At 46.6% G+C, this 23154-nt stretch overlaps 1 long non-coding RNA gene across 1 annotated transcript; it reads right to left on the minus strand.

Moving 5' to 3' along the window:
* Positions 1-780: 780 nt before the first annotated feature.
* On the minus strand, positions 781-14473 carry LOC119381342 (uncharacterized). The gene is made up of 3 exons (XR_005181388.2): positions 14350-14473; positions 8787-8899; positions 781-1101 (listed from the first exon to the last, which is right to left on the minus strand). It is a non-coding gene; the product is annotated as an uncharacterized LOC119381342 (long non-coding RNA).
* Positions 14474-23154: the final 8681 nt, after the last annotated feature.

The following is a 23154-nucleotide window of genomic DNA, read 5'->3' on the forward strand; positions in this document are numbered from 1 at the left end:
TTAGTTAGTCAGCGCTTGTGTCGCACGTTCCTTTTCTTCGTGGGTGTCTTGTGCGTTTGCGCTGTAATTCTAGCCTCAGGATTCTGGTCATGGTGTAGGATATATGCCGTGATTCTGTTTGAGCCGTGTCGTTTCTTCACTCTTGTGGCATATTCCTACAAGAGCCAAAGCGTTTCCACTAGCTCGCACAGCCACGAGCCACGGGGCGCTATTCCTTTTCCCTGGCCGACTCGACACGAGTTATACGGCGCTACAACCCCAAAATGGAAAACTAGCGTGGGTCGCCAGCGATACGACGAAAACGCAGCGGGGGCAACGATGCAGCATGGCCCGCGTCTCCAATAATTTAAATTTCGCCACATGTAGCGTACCGTGCCTTTCACCCAACGCCACGTCCGTTTGTGTTCAACCGGTAGTATCCTGTAGAACGAATCACGCATGACGGAACTAAGGCATTGCGCTGTGGAGCGAGGGGTCGCAGGTTCGAATTCCCGGTTGAATGCTTCAGCATTTTTTTCTTCGGAATAATGTTTATTTGTGGCATTTATTTCTATATACATCATGTCCCGTGCATATATAGGTATATACATGCACGGGACATGATGGCGATAGTGGCGGCAAAAAACCGTCGAGAGTGTGGTTATAATTGCTGTGGCAATAAAACGTGGGCGTAACTGAACAACATGCATTGAAAAAGCGAAATCAGTTTGTCCTATTCTGTATACTGGCATATTACTAAATTATTAGTCATGAGAAGGCGACTTAATGATTTCAGTAAATATTTATTACTCTTTTTGAGCCGTTCATTGTCACAAGAAGCAATAACATTTTGGAAGAAAGTGTAATACAAAATTACATGTAGAGCTGATGCAATGTTCACGAACACGAACTTCTGGTGTCGGTTGCTTAGCAAGGGGCGAACTTAAGCCTCAAGCTTAATACATTCACAGCTGTCCTGTGATTCACTTCCTTTCTCGAGCCGCAATTTTAGAGCATTTCTTGCCGTTCTGTTCCATCGGGGACACGTGTTGGTGACTTCCTCGAAGCTCCTGTGCATGCAGGCTCACAGGTGCGCTCCAGCTCCGCGTGTCGCAATCCGACCTTTTCGATGTGAGTGATTCAAAACAGAGAATCATCAGTGTTTGAGGCTAAGAATTTCACCTTATGCGTGAGTGCTACTGAAACCCACATATAGCTAGCAGTTCGCATGACGCAGTTCTGCAGTGAATTTTATGCATGATATGTGAGAGGAAACAATTTTGGTTTTGGGTTTGCTAAGCGTTTGCTAAGCTTACACCTAGCGAAACGTCGACCGCATATAAGTGCGACATGCGGAGCTGAGTGCATGCGTGAACAGTGCATGAGCACGGGCTTGGAAGAGTGAACAGCAAGTGTTTCAGGTGGAAGAGTTGCACCAACTGGTGTTATAAATGTCTGAATTAAGACAACGCGCGAATTACGTTACCTTCCCGAGACAGTACAAATTATGTCAAGATCATTCATCAATTCGTCCTTTCTTGAATAGTGCATTTTTAATGTCCATGTAGGCGAAAAATGCTGAAGATTCTCTGCCACCTTATAGCGAAGTTTTTTAAGTAATGCTATTTACTATTGTGACAAGTCACTGCTCCAAAATTTAACACATAATTACTGGAAGGTCATAAACGTCCTTATAAAACCTACAGACTCTTTCGGCCAAGACTTCATGACAAAACAGTACAGTTTTAAACGAACACAAACACAAAAATATCAATAAAAAATCTATTGGGCGTGGTTGGTATGTACATAGCATTCAAGGTAAAAACTTCAGCGCAAAGCAGAACTGACCACAAATAACAGAAGAGACAAGCACTGGCGCTGTGATTGGCTGTTTTATTATTTGTAGTTCGTCCTGCTTTGCGCTGAAGCATTTACTGCGAACAAATAGAAGAGATGCAAGAGAAAGCAACTATGAAAACGAAAAGCAAATAATCATATAGAAACACAAAGAATGAACAACTATATCCCGTACGCTAGATGTTCTCGAATTCAATACTAACATGATAATACTTCATATATAGCTAGACCCGCCAAGGTGGTCAAGTGGTTATGGTGCTCCACAGCTGACCACTTAACGGAGCTCACCCGAAGGTCGCGGGAACCATTCCCGGCCGCGGCGACCGCATTTTCGTTGGAGGCGAAAATTCTTCGTGCTCATTTACTTTATTTTGGTGAACGGTAAATTATCCCAGGTGGTCGAAATTTCCGGAACCCTTCACTATGGCGCCCCTCATAATCACATTGTGGTGGCGGGACGTTAAACCCAAACAATTATTACTATTATTATTATTATTATTATTATTATTATTATTATTATTATTATTATTATTATTATTATTATTGCATACAGCGAGACTCAATGGTATTGCCATAACGCTTCTTTTCTTATCTTCATGAGACCGTACATCTACACATGTGATCACGATTGGTGCGGGCTACGCCGGAATGTATGAAAGCCTCACAATTGTTTTATACTGTTCTGATGGGATTGCACGCACAACGCCAGTAGTCGAGCTAATTTTTCATGTTCTCGAAAACCCGGTGTGCTTTACCAACGATCACATATTTCATTACCGACTAGCATCCTTGCCGCATTTTACTGCGAGTGTTACTCGCTTGTACAGTGAGTGCTCCTTTTTATGAACACAGGTTCACCCAAAAAAGTACTTCATCTTTACCGTTTCAAGCTTCATCGCCGTCACAACTACGCGAGATTGTTTTATCACTTATTCTGCAGTCGTGCAGGTAGTCTTTGTACTCACAATGAATGTGTTTGCATTTTTAACACGAAAGTGTTTTATGCCTGGGCCCACCAAGACTTCAGTGACGTATTTCCGTCACGGAAAGGATGTTGAAAAAGTGTACACGATCAGGTGGCTAAGAAAGAAAGTTCCGTCAACGGGCATCGAACACAAGACCGATCGGTCCGCAACAACAGATGCCGGGCACGCTATCCAGTGCGCCACAGTCACAGACTCTAGTGCCTTTACAAACGCGCCTTTTATATCTGGCACTCTCCCGGTCGGCGGGGTGGTGTTGCCCTCTGGGAGCGGTAAAGTAACTAGTCATTACTGTGGCCTCCACGATTAGCATCTGCAATGCCTTACACGTCCATCCCATTCGGAGCGTTCTCAATAGAAGTTCTTTGTCAATGCATTAACACACCGCGAGGTGGCGACCTTAGACAAACGTAGTAAAAGCGTCGGCCTCGCTCATAGCCCTGCGACGCACACCTGCCTCACCTGGCTGCAACACCACGTTCCCCGCTCGCGCACTCGCCCCTAGAAAAATCGCGGCCAGGCTACCGGGGCGGCACGACGCGCTTTGCGTTTCCCACTAGTGCGGCCGTGGTGTTCAATCACATTTACATGCCGCGGTATGGCGACCAAGTTCTGCGTCCAATATGCGACGCTCTTCTGGCTATCACACCTAGTCCTCTGATTACGCTTTCACCGTTAACTACTACAGCTACCACAAGGGTTTGTTTAATCATTTAACATGGACGTTAGTCGTCGGGATGGAGGTGTACCACCAATCGTCAAAGTGGGCACATCCACGTTAATTGGTGCTACAGCTGCCAGACGTCAATATACATTGTGCAAACTCTGTTATATCAATCTACAGTAAACATTCCGTTACTTCTGTAAGGGCACGCTTTACTTTCGTATTATTCCGATTCCTATGACGGAGGGATCAACCATGTTTTTGTTCTCGTCTTTTCTCGGGTATTTTTGCAAATACATCGGCAGCTACGCTGATGACTTCGATGCGTGCCTTTAGGCAAGGCAATGCTCGCAAGTTATGAAAGTTCGGCGCCAGACATTTTACATTGTAGCAATGAGCGTGCCTGCATGCCTTTTACAACGGAGCAATCTAGAAGTAGATCAGGCCGGAGAAGCGCCTCTCGGTAATAATAATTGTTGGAAGCTTAAGCACGAAAACCACCGTATGCTTATGAGATACGCTGTTGTGGAGGGCTCCGAGATCTTTCACTTGTAGCTAAATCTAAGCACATGGGCCACATGTGTGGAGGCGCAATACTTGCATTTTGCCTCCATCTGTGTAGTCCTTGTGCTTCGTGGTGGCTGAAGTACTGCCAGTGAAGTACTTCGTTGTAGTTCATGTAGTTTTGCCTCCACCTGTGTGGCCCGTGGTAGCTGAAGTAGTTACCATACACCGAGACAAAGCATATGGTAAATCCCGCGCAAAGGTGTCATCAACTCGATGGTACTCAACATGAACTCATTGAATGCGACGTCATTTGATGAGAGAAACGCAAAGGTGTGCGTTCCTCAGTAATGGAGTTACCTACACCTGCACTCATGTATATATAATGCAGCGCTTCAGGAACGCGAGAGGCAGAGTTCGTTGCTTGAGCCATGAACGCGGCAAGGCGTTCCACATTCCGCTGGCGTGTCTCTCGCTACACCAATGCATTGATTTCGCGACATTCTCCCGTTGACGTCATTGGCTTTCTCTGCAGCGTTTTGCAGTAGTTTACCGCCCAGAAATATCGCATTCAAAGCAGTAGGCTGTGCTTAACTAAAGGTTATAAAATATGGTTGATCCCTCCGTCATAGAAATCAGTAAAACACAAAAGTGAAATCTGTTTTTGCAAAAGCAGTCCGTTGTTCATTGTACGCTGATAAATGAGAGCTTGCACATTGTCTGCTGGTGTTTAGCGGTAAAGCACCGTTTGATCTGGACACACCTACGTTGACGCCAGGTGGCACCTCTCCATCGCGACGACTAACGTCAAGGGTAAAGAATAAACATTTCTAATAGCTTATGCAGTTAACATAAAACGGGACACAGCGTACGGTGATTCCGCGCAGTGATGACATGAACAAACACGTAATGAGCACTGGTAGCCGATATCCACTGATTCGAAGCGCCATTATCTGACGGCACAAACGGGAAGGTGTGCGCTCTCCAGTAATTGGGTAACCTACACATCTGCTAATGCATACACTAACCCACAGCGCTTTATGAACAGATAGGCAGAGCTCGCCGCTTGAGCCGTAAACGAGCAAAGGCGCCCCGCTGCCCGCTGGCGTGTCTCACGCCAACAAAGCACTCACTAAATCTATATTAAAGTGAAATTAAGTGGAAATTGAGGAGCCAGCCTCCACTGCGCTGAGTATGGTACCTCGATGCCAGCGTTCCTTCGTTGAAGGAACGCTGGCATCGAGGCGCCCTAGCACTGAGAGTGCCGAAGCGCGCGGCCTGTTGGCGCACGTTTGTGTGATGATTCAGTACTTCATTTCATCTCTCCCAGACGGCGACACCGCCCCACGCCAGCGCGGTCAATGTGAAAGAGAGAAGTATTGCAGATCAGTTCTGCAGAATCCCGCAAGGTGGCGAAAGGGTTAAGATAGGGAAAATAGACAGCCACCCGTTCGTAGGACGAAGCCACAAGGAAAGGGGTCCTTGTGGCTTCGAGCTACAAACGGGTGGTTGTCCATTTCCCTTTTCTTGAATGGGAGAAGATGTGAATGATATAAGGCGCGTTTAAAAGGACGCATACATGAGTGTCGGGGGCGCAGTCGGTAAAGCGCCCGGCTCCCATCGTCGGGGACCAAAATGTCGGGGCTTCGGCTCTCAGGTCAACAGAACATTTTCTTTTGTTTTCTTTAGTATCTGTTCGTGTGCACCTTATACGGCCCATCCGTGATGGAAATGATGCCACTGAAATCATGGTGGAACCCTGAATGAAACACTTTCGTGTTAAAATGAAAAGAAAATTGCATGGTGTTCAACCCACCCATATTTCGTGTCTTGTCTAGCACTAGCTTTCCTTCCATCACTTGTCGGCTTGTTCTACAAAACACGGGAGACGTTCAAAACGCGGCAAATGTCGAGCGCACCTTCATCGCCAAGTGACATCTGCTACCTTAGGGCATATCTAATACCGATCTATGAAGCATGACCATATCGTATCTCGTCCACGAATCGCCTGTAACCTATGTTAAAGAATTCGTACTCGGATAAAGAAAAAAAAAACGTTCGAAGTCGTCTAATGTTTACTTTGCACTGTTTGCACGACTCTAAGTGACCGCAAACGTTTTAGGCATCTGCAGGGGTAAAGTATGAAAGAAATCGAGGCGTATAAATGATTCCATTGTGCAGTTAAAGCTGTTTACGCGAACACAGTGCATACATGCAATCCAGGATAAACATGGAGAGGCAAAATGCAAAATGTTTATGCACTATGCAAAGGAACTTATGCAAAAAGGTTACATCTCTTGTGTGAACGTATAAATATAGAATTGGCTGCCTAAATGTCTACGTAGCAGCTTACAGGATCGTTAGTCTCGCAACATTCGTATTGAGCGAAGACGTTCAAGCCCTATACTGCTATATTTTGTGATGTTCGGTTTTTCTTTATTGCGGCATTGGATTTGTTCACACGCTATGTTTAATAATGCTGTGCACCATATGCACCAAATATATTCTAAACATATTTTCCCTTGCCGAGCAGACTTCACAAAACTTTATATAATCATTTTCCAGTTATTACAACAAAATGAGGATTATTACTGTGATATTGCTTGTCAAAAGCGTCACATAGTAACGTGGCACGTTGTGGTGGGGGAACTGCAGAATAACTGATGTCTCCAGATGTTCTTTAGGATCTACCTAAAGCCCGAATCATATAGAGCTTTTTGCCGGCGTTTCCTGGCGTTGCGTCCCTCGGCGTCGTCGCATCACCGCCGTCAGAGAGGGCAGCAAACCATATGAAGAGCGTTAGCTCAGCGTCACACAGTGTGACGAGAGGGAATGAACCTGATACCTCGTAAAGCAGTGTACAGTTTCCGTCAATGGACCAACAAGATATATTCCTGATTATAGCTTTTATGTCTCATTAGCAGTTCTATGGTGCACAAAACGAGTCAGTGACACAACGCCACCGAAAAGTCTGTTTTTTATTTGACTTGTAGCGCCAGCTATTGGCATTAAGAAGAAGCACAAACTTGTAATATATGGCCTCTGAGCTTGAAGCTGCCGTATATCTTTGAGGCCACGTATTCGGCCAATACACTCATTCCCGCTAAGCCTACAGATGAACTTGAGTACGGCTCTCGGAAAAAGTTCAAAGATATCACGAGCGCTTTGCTGTCGAAGCTTCTAGGGAATAAACTAAGTCAAATACAAGCATCAGTTGAGAACTTAAGGGCCACACAGCGCACGGCGATGACTTATTAGATTCGAGGCGGGCGACAGCCATTTTGGCAGCAGCGACGACGCCGTTACGTAGCGGAAGTCGCTGTCAGCCGCACGCTGATTGGTTCTGCGTCCATCGAACTGCTTCCGGCGTCGACGCTGCCACCCGTGATGTCTGGACCGTTGGACGTTTCGGCCACCGTCGCCGGTAGCGTCGACGTCGAGGGACGCCGGCGTACGAAACGCCGGGAAAACGCCGGCAAAAACTCCCTAATGGTTCGGCCTTAAATCTATGTTCCCGGGTGTTCTAGTAATCCGGCCCCATCGAAATGCAAACGCCGTGGTCACGAATTCAACCCTCCGCTGATAATCTCAAATATGCAATGATCGGTTTTCCTGAATACAATTTATTTAAGAACAGCACGAGAAAGAGCAACTAAAATCGATATGTACAGGGTTCGAACCGCTTGCTTGCGGCGGCCAGTGAGCGACTTCTTCCTCTCCTTTGTAAAGCTTGCGCATGCGCGCTGCATTCAACTCTACAACGGCCACAGAACGGTCAACATGAAGGAGTACGCGAACAGCCTGCGCGGGGTCCGTTAGAGGACCACGCTCGATGGGTGTTGCATGTCGACGAGGGGACAGAGCGATTCGTTGGGCAAGTGTGGCGAGGTCATCACAGGCCGCGTCTCTGCTAGTGCAGATGGACCATGGATGCATAATGTATAAGAACACGTCTGGTTGATGTGTGGGTAAGAAAGGTACACTAAAAAGTGTGTGGAATAGTCGATGTCGATTCGGCGTTCGCACGTTGGTGTACCAATAAAATTTCAATGTTTTACTACGCTTTATCTGTGGTGTATTTGAGTTCATTGGAGTCACCGATCCAGTGTTCCGGCTCACAGGAAAGCAGATCCCACCTGTCATCCTGTAATGGACCTATGCCTTTCACTTTTGGTAATGCTGCCAACCACATACGCTGTGGATATTCACAAAAAGAATATTTGGCGTTCCACGCGAGCTTATATACATCCGTCTGGTTGTGGCCTCCGGGGTGGCCTTTCTCGCTGAGGGGAGTTATCATTCTGGATAGTTGACGTGACTATGGCCTTCAATCTGCCTGAAAGTGTGGTACACTGAAACACGTTCTAGATGATGATGATGATGATGATGATGCAAACTTTATTGGGGTCCAGATGTCATTTTTTTTCGTGGGCCGCTGCGGGAAGCAAATTTAAATCAATTTTATAGACTTAAAGGAGCTACATGCGTCTTGCCGACGAGATTTACAGTAGTGTACTAGTGATCCGTACATGTACCTTTGGAATTCCCGTCAAAAACAACTGCAAAATTGTGCTGAAATGCATTGATGCCCCAATTGAAATACACGATATAAAAAACTTGACACGACGATGCAGGGTGTCAGAATAGAGGACGAAAAAGATCTATTGGCCTAACTTATTGCCAACTATTATAAATATTTACTTGTGCTAGGTAAAACTAAAATGCAGTTCAATAGGCACTGATCATTTTATTCTTGCATTATTTGAAATTCTCATTGATCATTTAAATGAGTGGCTTACCATGTAACTGTGACTCGCCTCATGTGGTCATGACATGTAACGTTTGCACATGGGCACCGGCAGCTGCATGGTTTGGCCCGGTGAAATGGGCAATGGTCCTTCAGTGCACATGCCTGCGAAGGTTTAAGGAGGGTAATGAAGGCTACTTATTGAAATCAGTGGCAGCGAGATAAGAATTATGGCTAAAGCAATAAGTTCAACGAATACATGTGACTATTTAATATAAAACACATATTTTCAGTCACAGCACTAGCGGTGCGCACTGCATTGCAAAAGGAGAAAATGGAAGAGCTTGTGTAGCGAAGCATGTGGAGCAAAGTGAACAAAAATAATGACGATCGAGTGCACACTTTTGGTTCCATGAAGTGCGGGGCGCTTAAGAACAGGGTACGCTGCATGATGGCTGCAAATTTAGTTTCAACAAACACGACATGTCAACAGGCCGTATAAAGTATAAGTAGAGCTCCCTGTTGTCGGAGTTGATTTTCTTGCGAAAATTCGGCGTTTATCACAGTTTATTTTTCGTAAGTTTCCTATTCTCAGAAATTTGGAGTCAAGTTTTGCATTATTCTCAATACTTCAATACTTTAGATGAAATGATATCGGAACACGAAAACAGATTTCGACGCACAATCACATATAGACACAAGCACAAACAGATGAATACAAAACCCCCAAGTTTGAGCGTATTGCAGCCTAAAGGTTGTTGGAACATACGCAAGCATGATTTACGAAGTCCGCATATTCGATGTCGTCTGGCGGGCCCCATGGAGTGACGCCAGAAGACGATACATTAAGATGTTGTCTCGCACTCCCGGGGGCCCTGCATATGTTGACGTCTCTCGCTCCGTGAGCGACAAGCCCTTTGTCAAATGCGCAATGGGTGCGGTCTACGGGATACTGTTGACGCGCGGTAATATCCATGCCAGCCAATCAGGACGATGTATTAATGACCACTTAGAACATTCCCTTTCGTTAAACAACAGGTCAGGGTTATTGGTCGTTGAAAGCAGATTTTATCGGATAAATCCGATTTGACAAAAATTTTACAAGTGAATGTTTATCAATTTTTTTTTTCAGATTTATCCAAAAACACGGAGCCCTACGTAGTAAGGTGGCGAAAACAGGAGGTATGAAGCACGCTAAGGTAAGGGATTACGCATTCGACACTTCTAGAGTAGGATACCCAGATAATGAAGTAGTAATCCCCTTGGAATGTTGCAGCTACGCAGGCATCGTAAGCTAAACACAATTCTTATTGGCGTTTCGGCCCTTGTTTTGCGAAAAAAAATGTGTGTGTCTAAGTCGAAGCCGCTTGCGTTTCTTTCACAAATGTCCGACCACAATCAACTCGCGTCTCCGTTTATGGGGAACTAGCCCGATTGAAAACGCGGATGGCAACCTTGCGCAAAACCAAGCAAACCATGAAACACAAGTCCTTGAGAGACAATGCTAAATACGTCTCCTAATAATATCACCTTTTAGCTGGTGCAACGCTCACAGAGACGAGGACCAAGTATGAAGTGTGCAAGACATTCGCATGACTGATAACTATGCTTTTTTTAATAGGAAAGCATTAGTACATAAAAGTGCGCATCGCAACATTATCAGAAAACAGAAAGGCATGCCAACAGGGACGTTGCAGATGAACGCTGGCGCCGTATCTTGGTTATCACATTTGGCACGTGCTGTTGCTTACATTCAACATAACTCAGGGCGATGGGCGCCGGACTAACACACTCTTCAGGTATCTGTTCGATATGGGAAGCCTCAATCACTTTCCTTGCAAGGATGCTGTGTGTATGTGGCAAGGAGTAATCATTGTAATTAGAGAGATATGCTGAACAGACACATTCCCGCAAGGCTTAATGAACGTTGCCAAGGTGTAGCGGCCGATTTCATTGTGTTTTTCACCTCATAAGCTCAGCGGGTATATGCATAAAGGTACGAAAGGCCCTGAATAAAGATGCGAAACGTCCTGTTGGTGATTATGCAGATTGTGGTTTCCAAGCTCACATGCATGTTTGTTGACTGCAACGAAGCCGTATTGTGCTGCACACCGCTATCATGTCGCAAACGTACTTCGGCCTAAGATCAAGATACATAAATGTTCGACTTAGTGAAGATGAACACTCATTTTGAGAAGCGAGGCCACTTTCTGTTGCCGCTCATTGCCGGAAAGCTAGATGTGAACGTATTTCTCAGGTCACAATGACTCTTTTTCGCCAGTGACAACATCCTACAAGGGAAGTGATCGAGGCTTTCCGTATATACGATCAGGTGGCTAACCTTGGCGGCCTAGCAGGAACAAGGGTGTCGGTTTTGACGATCAATTTCCTGGAATGCGACGGAGCGTCGGTTTTCGTGAAATCTAACAGTGGAAAGAGTTGTATTTCGTCTCGTGCACGATTGTAGCGCCAGAGATAGGCCCAACCGAAGATAGCATCGTGAGAGCAGAAGAAAATGATGATTAAGTCGATGGCGCACATAACACCGTCAGTGTCAAGACGAGCAGTGCAAGACGCTAAGGGGTAAATATGCTGGGAATTGGTTGTGCAGATGGACATTCTCGAAAGGGACATCATGACTTTCTGAAGTAAGCGGCAAAGTTTTGCGTCCATAACACCTACAGCGGCTTCTGTGTACACAAGGGCAGATGCACGGACAAAGTCCACAAACACTCCTATCATGCTGAACGGGTTGCGCTGAGGACTTACACTTCAACTGTCCCAAAGTCCTAACCTTTCGTACAGCGACTAATAATTTTGTTCTCCTGGAGTGACGGGACGAGCCCGCGTAGGTGATAATGGGGGACGGCGCGGGTACAGGTACGGCGGATATTTAACGGCGGCAAAATGCGTGCTCGCCAAAGCGACCAGTAGTAGCACCCTACTGGCATCGAATTTAACATCAACTAAAACGACTTAGAGACAGATGCGGAGTACTGTTGGGACGAATGTATCGCAATTCTAATGCGAACAAGAACGGCCCTGTCTGCACTGGGCAACGCAAACAACTACTCGTGCAATGTAAGATTAGTACTTGTATCCGCCTATAGGAAGTTCTACACTGGCCAGTTTGACCACTGCCCTAAAGAGCGCTTGCTAGAACACAGCATCAGTGTGACCTCAATATCAGGCCAGATCAATTCGCTCACATCATACTGCGGCATTTTCATTAAAATAAGTGTGCTGCGCAAATTTGGGACGCAAAGGGAAAGCGAGATTTTTGAAGCCTGTTCTGTAGACAATAACACAGATTTTTATTTCATTTTTTTTATTTTTATACGTAGTATAGATTACTACGTAGGTTCCCCTTCTGTCACGCTAGGAAAAAAAACTACAATTTCTCAGAGCTAATCTGTATGCGTCGCCTGTTAGGCGACCAGGATATCTAAGAGATTTCATGTGAGCGCTGTGAACGTGTGGTTTAGCTGCTCTTGATTAGGTACTGCCCGGCTGATTACGCCTGGCTGATTACCTATTCTTACGCCCTAGTAGTAGTGTCTACTCCATAAGTATAAAAAGTCGCTTTTTGTCTGTAACAAAATTTAATTGAACTCTGGCGCTGTTGCTGTCTCTCTCCTCTTCTGGGTTCTGATTCTGTGTCCTGTAACACTATTGTGTTACAAAGCATAACCTAAAATTGGCACGTAGCGATTCAAGAAAAGCTAAAAGTTGGCCAGGTATACTGATATATTATTTATACTTAGACATGAAAAAAATGGGCTTTGAGTCGACAACTTTACAGGTAACATACAACTAAAAAAGGCACAGTTTCGCCGTAAGGGCGAAATAATGAATGCGATAGCAAGAAACTAATGCTATACGAAGTGAGGCTCGCCAATGGATACTCTCAGTTTGAACAGCGCTCCTATTGCAAAGGCGGCCGAAGCAGCGAAGGAAACTAGCTATGACACTTGATAGTTCGCGCTCATCTTCTGTTTGTTCGTTTAGCGGCGTCCCTTAAGCTCGAGTAACTTTCCTACGCTCCGTAACATGAGCGCGGAGATCACGGTGAAAGCTCGAAACATCCCTCTTCACCTCACCACGAGAAAACCGCGCGAGCAGACAGCGAAAGGGCAAGGTCCTCCTTGCGCAAATATAAGAAGAAGCGAGCGCTCGCCGACAACTTTTAAATCCACCCGTCGTGCTCATCGCGCCATTTCGCTGGTAATGAAGAAACGCTTATAAGCGCATGACGCCTTTGAGTCCTCCCAGCGGTAAAGGGTGTGTATATAACGCTCGCCGTTAGCTGCCTGAAGGATCCGCGCGTCCTGGCGTAGTAGTTAGCGCCACGCGCTGCGGAACGAGAGTTCGCTAGTTCCGTGCCGCGCTTCGGAAGCATTTTGCTGAATTATTTTTCTTTGGGAGTTTGATATATATAATATATATATATATATATATATATATATATATATATATATATATATATTATATATGGTAAATGACGGCGGCGACGGCGACGGCAAAATCCAGCCGAGGCTCCATATAATTGCTATCGCAATAATAGCTGCTGCCTTGAACGCTATCATTTGGCGGCTGCAGAAATCTCGTACATAATTTTGCTTCCTGTATGGCATTGCGTCAATGTTTCATCGATATATTTACGCAACACGTCACGATAATGGCAGTGTAAGTTAGATGCATAGAAATGCAAATGAACATTTATTTGTTGCAAAAAATTTCGAAAGTTTGTAGGACATTACGAACTGACACATCGTCACTGCGCGGGGCTTAAAAGTCACCGTTTACTGAATAAGGATAGCCCTTCGGTCTCCTTGTATCGCTCATATTATGCAATGAGCCCTGCACAACACCCATTTCGAAAATTATGCTACTGTCTCCCCGGACGAGGTGTGAAATCAGATTCCTATTTTTCCAAGATAATGTTGTATTATTTGTACGCCCCAACACTGAATTACAGATGCACAATAACGTAGAAGCCCAATGGGTGGATCTAAAATGATACTTCATCGTTCAGAATGTCACACTTGGTAATACAGACACGCCAGATTCTTCTTTTATTGTGACAGAGTTTCCCACACTAAAACATTGGCGCATGTCGCAACTAACTGCATCGCAACATATTTGAATGCTGTCTCGTGTGTTGAACAGAGTCCGTGAAGGATGCGAAATGTGGTGAAACTTACGCGAACGTTGTTGAATATTTTAGTATGCACCATGACTTGTGCAAATTTTGCGAACGACCGACGACTGATCTAGCCCTTATGATCGTGCTATGACTGCTACTTGCTCTGGTAGGCAGAAGTTCGTGCAATAGAGAGTGACAATTTTATTTGACGACTTGATTGCTGAAGGCTACAGCGTCACAACAACGATTCGATTTACCTGCTGGAACTGAACTTTTCAGAGATAAGTAATGGGCAGAATTTTGTCTTCAACACTCACGCAAAGGTGCCTGGAAATTAAACCGTTCTTAGTATCGCAGTACGAAAAAAATAACAGTTGTGCCACTTTACATTACATTCCGTTAACACTCACAACAGTTCATGCACTTCGAAGAAAAAAACATAAAGCCCTCTAGCGGCTATTTTATTCACCATTTCCAACCAGAAGATGTCGTCCTTTCACAATTGTCCACAGTCTGCGATCCTGTCACAATGATCATTGACAGCAGCACCAGCACGGCGTACTTCATCGCGTTAGCTCTTAAGTGGATGGTAGACAACCTACGCAAAACAAGAGAATGTATTTAATTTTTAAATATATATTTTGCAACATGAATTGTCTGCTGTGTGCACATTGACGGAACCGAGCGCTGGAATGTACAGGAAAAATGCACGCAATATAGATCAGTATGAAGCTTGAAGGAATGATTGGAGCAATTATTGATGAATATTGCAATTTAGCGTTCTGGATATTTGTACTTTGGTACATGCGGGTTGCATGAAATAACTCTTTAGACTCTAGCATCCAGGACGAAGTAGGTAGATTTTCAACTGGTGACACAACCACGCAATGGCAAGAGAACTGTGGTAAACAAAAACATGTGCGCGACGAATACACGGTGAAACCCGAACACGTTGGGTTCAAATTGATTTTATCGTAAAGCTTGCGCAGTCGTGTTTGCATACAACACATCAAATGACTTTTCAAACATGTGAGCATATGTAGAGCACCTAACTGATAGTTTTTGCAATTGTTACATAGAGTGGGACATTGGTAATAAGGGTTCAGTGATGATGAGTCATTAAGGGTAACTGACTGGATTCCAAGAGATGGCAAACGCGTGAGGGGGAGACAGAAAATTGGGTGGGTAGATGAGATTATGAAGTTTGCAGGTATTGCACGTGTTCTAAAATACAAACTTTTCGTTTTTAAAATAGGCTTATTGCTTGTTCAAGGGAATACGCGACGCATTGCAAAAGTCAGCATTGTGTTTATCGCAGTTTACTGCCGCAGGCTTCGGTGCATTTTAGGTTGCATGCGTTGAATTCTACGTCTCGCACTTTATTATGAAAGCGTCGGAAATCAAGTTTTTGAGAGCCAAAGCAATCGCGGCCTCAAGTGAACCTCCTTGATCATTTGGCGAGAGAATCAAAAATGGTCTTTTTAAAAATGTCCCATTTGCATAAGTGACGTTAATATCTACGGCGGTAGCAGATGGAACGTCATTCGCGATTTCCAGCATGTCAGAAAGCGGATGATTACAAAAAGAAGCCAGTCTACAGGATGTATTATCTTGCCTACGCATCTGAATGAATGAGTGGTTTTTTCTGTTACATTCAATGAGGGAGTGGTTCATGGCTGGTAAGTGTATAGGCTTTGTCGAACGAAACAGAACTTTCGCGGATACCATTCTTGGCTTTCGATCTCACATGGCTGCCCAGGACATTCTACATCAACTGAGTCATTATCAGACCTACTTTCATGACGCGAAATGACAAGGCGATTCTGGCTCTTGAACTTAAAGCGTCTTTTGACAATGTGAACCATATTACAATTCTGTCTAACTTAAGTATAACCAACTATGGAGCAAGAACAGTCTCTTACATTAAAGATTTCCTCAAAAATTGTGCAGCCCTCCGTCCGGTGGAGGGCGAAGAATATAAAGCCAAGCCTACCAGACGGGCACACAAGACATCCTTCAAGGAGCGGTATTTTCGCCACTCTTCTTTACCATCGCATTGATGTACCTCCCAAGGAGGCTGACAGAGGTAGAAGGGGTTGCCTATGCCATATATGCGGATGGCATTACAATTTGGACAAAAGAGAGCATTGGTAAAATAGAAGGACAGCTCCAAAAAGCCGCCTCTATAGTAAATATTTTGCTTCTGACTGTGGACACGACGACTACCAGCGCCTTAGACAAGCTTCGCAAAATATCAGATTTGGGAGACATCGAAGTTCGACCTGTCATTCCAATGGACGGTGCCTGCGTGGCGGGAGTAATCTACGACATTGATTTGGCCATAGCGAACTCGGACCTCCAAATTCTTATAAAACCAGCGAACGAGGTAGTTGTCATCGCGAATGTACTTCGCCTCGGAAACACCCGCTGTGTAAAGATAATGTTCAAAGGAGATTCTCTTCCGTCGCATGTCAAGGTTGGACACTTCCGACATCCTGTTCGGCCATTTGTCCCTAAACCACTTCAGTGTCATACCTGCATGAAAATTGGGCACGTCAAGGGTGTATGTACAAACACCACAGTATGCCCCCGATGCGCTGAGCCGCACACTGCAGACGCATGTCGGGCAAAGAGTCTGAAGTGCGGAAACTGTGATGGTTCACATGACGCTGCCTCTAAGGAATGCCCGTGGATTAAGAAGGAAATCACCATTATAAAACAAATGGTTAGGGACAATTCAACACACAGAGCGGCTGCTGAAAGGGTACGGCGTCGGCGTAGTCATCGACGGAGGCATGTAAGACAGGGTGTTGCGCATAACCCTTTTCCTTCGAGCACGAGTAGAGTAGTAAGCACGAAGCGAAATGAAATGGAGAAGCTCACAGCTGCGAATGGATGGCCTATGCTTCCGCGTACGCAGCCTGCGAAGGAGCCTCCTCCGAGGCCTCCCCGCCCTACACCTTCCACCGAGTCTACTTCAGTTGAGGATGTGTCAAGGGTCGATCGACAGGTCATCCCGATGTTGCGATCCCTCGTTGCTGTCATGGCAGACCTACTAAGAAGCCTGGGAACTCCAACCGCTCGAAGCGGGCTACAGGTGTTGGACGCGCTGAGCCCAGTCCTCGCCTCCCTCACGTAGAGCCATGGCAGGAGATCAACAATCGTTCCGCAAAAAGGTCAGAGAAGCATCAGTCATCCAGTGGAACGCAAGGTGACATAGATCACTGGATTTCTGATTTACGTCAGTACGTGTTTTCTAACCGTTTCCCCATCATCGTAATATGTGAACCGAAATTATCAAACCCGATCAGGCTATCCGGCTACGAGTCAATCCCGCCCCAAACCCGCAACGAAAGCAGCAAGGTCACTGTGTACATTCCTCGGCAGATTACATACATCATTCAACCTGTGTCGCCTCATGACGAGAACCAATATGTTTGCTTGACTGTGAAGCAGTAAACCCTCACCTTCACATTAGTAGGTGCCTACTTATCTCCCTCAGCCCGTTTTGGTCGAAAAAGACTGGACGACATACTTGCGAACATCCCGAATACGTGGATATATACAGGGGACTTCAACGCCCGCCACCCAATCTGGGGAAGTTCAGAAGTCAATGCCACGGGCCGGAGACTGGCATCATTTGTGTCGGCTCATGAACGGTCTCTACTTAATGGTGGGAGTCCTACATTTCTACGAGGATCAACGTACAGCAGCTGCTTGGGACGACGTTTGTGTCACGTCGCTTCGCCACAAGCGTTAAGTGGTTTTGTAGACATCGAGACACATGGTAGCGACCACATCCCCAGTTATGGCACCATCAAAGGCTTTGCTAGTGGCCACCCGCCGCAAACCGTCCGGAGGATCGATCTGTCAGCATTCACAATTAATATTGAACACGCTTGTGAAAAAGGCTTATCCTCTGGCATTGAGCAAGCGATTAAATAAGCAGCGCAGAGTGCGATGCTCACGCTCACATGTTCTACAATGCCCTCAGAAACGGATATGGAGTTATAGCGGCTCCGTGCGATTCGTCGGCGTGCGGAGCGCAGATATCGACGCACAAAATCCATTCAAATCTGCGGATAGCTAGGCGCATGCAAAAGAAGGTCCAGCGTCGTATGGACAAACTGGAGTTTCAACGGTGGGCGAAGTTTTGCGATTCTCTAGACTCTCGCAAGCCGCTTTCTCAAATATGGCGAACCGTGCGAGGTCTACGCATTTTTCCCGAAGAACGTTTTCCGTTTAAAGCCTTGGCCCTTTTCCAACGTAGAAGGGATATCGAGCTAGCGCAAGATTTTTGTAGGAAAATTGCAGGCCCGTCAACTTGCACAGGAGCCCTTACTGCTGATGACACGCCACATTCGCTTGACCCGCACATGGACCTGCCTTTTTTCATTGAAGAGCTGGATGCGGCTCTTGCTTTATGCAATCGATCGTCGTCGCCTGGACCGGATGGCATATCATACCGCCTATTACGCAATCTCAGTGATCGAGCACGAAGCGCTTTGCTGGACGTGTTCAATGGGTCCTGGAGAGATCGAACGGTCCCGAGAGAATGGAAAAGCAAGCCGTTTGGTTCCACTTCTCAAACCAGAAAATCACCTCTAGAGCTGACGTCATACCGCCCAATAGCGCTGGCTAGCTGCGTAGTGAAGCTGATGGAGAAAGTGATCCTTGCCAGACTCGAGTGGTTCCTAGAACGCTGCAGAGTATATCAAGACGCCATGGCCGGTTTTCGTCGTCTTCGTGGCTCCATTGACAATGTGATTGACCTGGTGACCTACGTACAGCACCAGAAAATGTGTAGACGGCTATCTGTCGCGCTATCTTTAGATGGCAAACGAGCATATGAGAATGTTTCTCACGAAGCCATACTTGACGCCCGGTTGGTTTGGGTGGGCGAGTGTACCGCTGGATCTGTTGCTACCTACATATGAGATCACTGTTTGTGCAAACTGATGATGGGCCGACTTCTGAGCATTACACACACCGTGGTGTTCCTCTAGGTGGTGTATTGAGCCCTATACTATTCAGCCTGGTTCTGATCGGTCTCATGGAACGCATACCGGATTCCGTGCAGATATCTCTATATGCAGATGATAGTTGTGCCTGGACGTCAGGCGTAACACGCCCTCAGGTACGCGCAAGGCTCCAAAAAGCAGCAAATTCAGTATCGGCGTGGCTTAGAGAACAAAGCCTCGAGATTTCTCCTGAGAAATCGGCGCTGATTGCGTTCACGCGGAAGGCAATGACGTCATATCCGATCGCCATCGATGGACACAATGTCTGCTACGCCAGGACGCACAGGATTTTGGGGGTCACGATTGATCGAAATCTCTGCTGGAGTCCCCATGTGGCAACTCTAAAGAAGCTCCTAACGGCCATCGCACAACTTTTCAAGTTCCTCGGAGGCAAACACGTGGGGCACATCAGTGCACGCGATGTTGAAGCTATACAAAACGCTGTTTCTGGGGTACCTGCGGTATAGCTTGCGGTTCTGACGAACGCTTGGAAAAGCAGTGTACGCACGATCGAAAACGCCCAAGGCCAGGCACTCAGAGTTTGTCTTGGATTACCACGCTGCCCATCAACAGCCGCAACCATCGCAATTGCAAAATATCATCCGGCCACGGTGCGCATTACATTGGAGGTGCTTAGAACTCACATTAGGCACCTTGCTCGCGCCCCTGCCCACCATCTTGCTTCGCTTCCAGAAGATCGACCGAGTACCTCCTTCTGTAAAACAATGTTGACTTACCGAGAGTGCCTTCCAACAGCCTACACGCCTCCGGAACGGATTGTAACACCCCCTTGGTGCTTGGACCGATCAAAACTACGCTTGACAGTGCCGGGGATTCGCAAGAAGTTGGAGCTCTCATCGCCAGCTTTCAAGCAGATGACTCTACCCATGCTGCACGAAGATTACAAAGATCATGTCAAACTTTACACGGATGGCTCGACAACTGTTGGAGGATCTGCAGGAGGTGTGATCTTCCCAGCAAGAGCCCAAAACATGCAGTTTCGAACGTCACGCAAGGACAACTTCGACAGCCGTGGAGCTCGCGGCACTCCGTAGCGCACTCCTCAGGATTGATCGAGAAGCACCACAAAAATGGGGCATTTTTACTGATTCGAAACCAGCTCTGCAATGTCTTCGAATTGCTCTACGCCGTGGGGCTCAAGACCAATTGGTGCTGGAGACAAGACAACTGTACCATCAACTCATAGACGAAGTACATGCTATAACTTTTCAGTGGTTACCAGGCCACTGCGGCATCATCGGTAACGAGCATGCCGACGATGCAGCTTAGAATGCTCACGAAAAGTGCGTGATGGAACCTATCCCACTATCAAGAAGCGACGCAGCAGCAAAGATTAATACGCTTGCACATGATGTCGCAAGGTCTATGTGGAACACGCCCGGTTTTCGCCACACCCGTCTTCACCGCCTGGATCCATGCCTACGACTCAGTATTCCGTTTGGCCTGCCCCGATCCGAGACGACCCTTCTCTGCCGGTTCTGGCTTGGGGTATCTTTTACGAACGCTTTTGCATGCCGCATCGGAATGACAGACAGCGCTGCATGTGACCATTGCGGCAATGACGAAACCATTGAACACATTTTATGTCAGTGCTCTCGGTACAGCTCTGATAGACAGTCCCTCTCAGCAGCGTTTGTTCGCCTCGACGACTAGCCGCTTTCTGAGCAGTCAATCTTGGAATGTCGGAAAGATCGAGCTTCACGCCAGAAAGCAACGAAGGCGCTGATGAAGTTTCTGCGAGCGACCCACCTCGTTGAACGATTGTGACACTCCTGTGTGTGTGTGTGTTTGTGCTTCCCTCCCTCCCTATCCCATCCCTCTTTCTTACTTTTATGTCTCCCCTTACCCCTTCCCCAGTTCAGGGTAGCAAACCAAATATGTTTTCTGGGTAACCTCCCTGCCTTTCCGCATTACATTTCTATCTCTCTCTCTCTCACTGTGGTCTCCAATGTACCCAAACTAAATCAGAACTTTTACACATTAGGACCAAAGCATAAGACACAACTAACACAGAAACCCAACATCGACTAGCTGTAATTACGGAGGTGAAAGAACTCATCACCTTGGGGCTCTTCATACACCACAAACTTAGTCCTACCTCCACCATAAACAAACTCAAGCAGGTCGCGGAGCAGTTGGCCCGCATGATTTGACACGACGCAAACAAACGCGGCGGGTTGCGGGAAGAGATGCGCTTCGGCTCGTTCATGAATTCGCGACCACTCGGGTCATATATGCCGCACCCTACCTCCATAACACAAAAACAGGTGAAAATAAAATAGACGTAAATATACAAAAGGCAATGAAATGCGCTTTCGACTTTCCCATCACCACCTCAAATCATATATTACGGATTCTGGGCGTTTACAACTCTTTTTCAGAATTGCGCGAGACGCATCTTACAAATCAATACATACGTTTTGGGTCTACTTAACGTGGTGCTGGTCTGTGCAGAAGTCTGGGTATCGCAGACAAGACCATATACACACAACAGATCGTATACCTGAAGCATGGAGGGAAGAAGTTTGCATCCGAACACCAACGCGTAACATGGACACTCACTCACTCGAAGGCCGACGAAAGGCCCGAGTAAAAGACTTGGCGCGCACATGCAGGTCTCAGCGAGGCCTCTTCTACGTGGACGTGTCTGGACCGTCATAAGAAGGTTATTACACGGTGGCTGTCATTCACCAGGATGCTCAGGTCAATGGGCTCTTCTTCAGAGCGCTAAACTCAACATGCGCGAATGAGTTAGCGATAGCTTTAGCACACTGATATCCCAGATGCAATACGTTTATCAGACTCCCGTACGGACTGTTTTAAATACGTGGTTGGGGAGATGTCACTTCTTGCCTGCGAAATTCTGCAAAACGCCGCAAAGGCGACTGACCTGATCCAGTCCAAACGCATTACGCTAGACTCTAGAGCACCAGGGGTTGCGTCGTAATGATACTGCAGACGCACTGGCCCGAGCGCTTACCTCCCGGGAGTCTCCTTCCCCAACCCTTGCGGATTCGGAGAACAGGACACCACTACTGACTTTTAAGGAAACTTTGCTCGATTTTCGAGAGCGTCGTCGACTCTATCCGGAGCCTGCTTAGGGTCTGAGTGGAGTAGATGAGCGAATTATCCGCAGGCTAGAGACCAACACTCTGATCTGCCCCGCAATAATTCGTTTATAGGACTCGAGCTCGGACGGGAAGTGCCCGCACTGTGGGGAGACATCAGACGTGGTGTGGGCATGTACCCAAAAACCCTCTCTTTCCTCTTCCCTACGCGAGAGGCATAGAAGACCGCACTTTGCGACAACTCTGGACTGAAAGCCCAACGGGCCCTAGTCCAAAGGGCAAAAGGGCCGGCTGGGTCTTGCGGTGTCCCTGACCCAGGACGCCGACCATCAGAATCCACCACCACTGGTTCCTGAAACCTCTCTGTTTTAAATAAAGTATCTTCCCTCTTTCTCATCCACTCAGGGCTAACATGGCTCAGCGTAGCTGCTTTGCGTGGAGCGCCAGTCCATCCTTCGTCGGCCACGCATCGGAGCGAAGACGTGCTATCGCACGAGGACCAACGGGTACTTCGCCTCATCTGCAACAGCGCTGTAGCGATACGCTTTTGTAATGCTCTATTCCAGAAAGTGCTCGTGCAATTTTTCGCACCTACGCCACTTCGTTTTGATGTGTGGCCGCGCCGGATGCGATGGCGCTCCGCGGAGCTCTGCTGCGTTGAGCCGTGTTCACCCTAAGGCTGCACGAGCCTGTACCAAACGAGATAATATTGCTCGCTGTATGCGACAACAATCCTTATAACACGGTGAGGCAATCTTTTACTGTTACCCGAATTTCTCTATAGGTTGCTGTGTAGCCCTGACTATGGCACATAAAACTTTGCTAATAAGACATGCGAACTTTGCTCCGTCATCGACACACAGTGATCATATATATTTCTCAACAGTTGCCATAAAAATTGCAGAAAACAAAAAAGTAAAATCGTTTTGTGCGATCGAGAAATTTGCGAAATGAACCCGTTTCCCTTCCTTGAAGCAGTTGCAGAAACACTGAATATGAAGCTGAGAAAAAGTTCACAGTTGGGCGAGTTGGTGATAGTACATATTAACGTGTGAAGCAGCGCACGGAGACAAGGCACAAAAGAAACAAAACGAGGGCAGTGTCGTTTCGTTCCTTTTGTGCCTTGTCTCCATGTGCTGCTTCACACGTTCACATAGACTCAAT

This window comes from Rhipicephalus sanguineus, chromosome 2 (genome assembly GCF_013339695.2).
Source record: "Rhipicephalus sanguineus isolate Rsan-2018 chromosome 2, BIME_Rsan_1.4, whole genome shotgun sequence".
Lineage (NCBI taxonomy): Eukaryota > Metazoa > Arthropoda > Arachnida > Ixodida > Ixodidae > Rhipicephalus > Rhipicephalus sanguineus.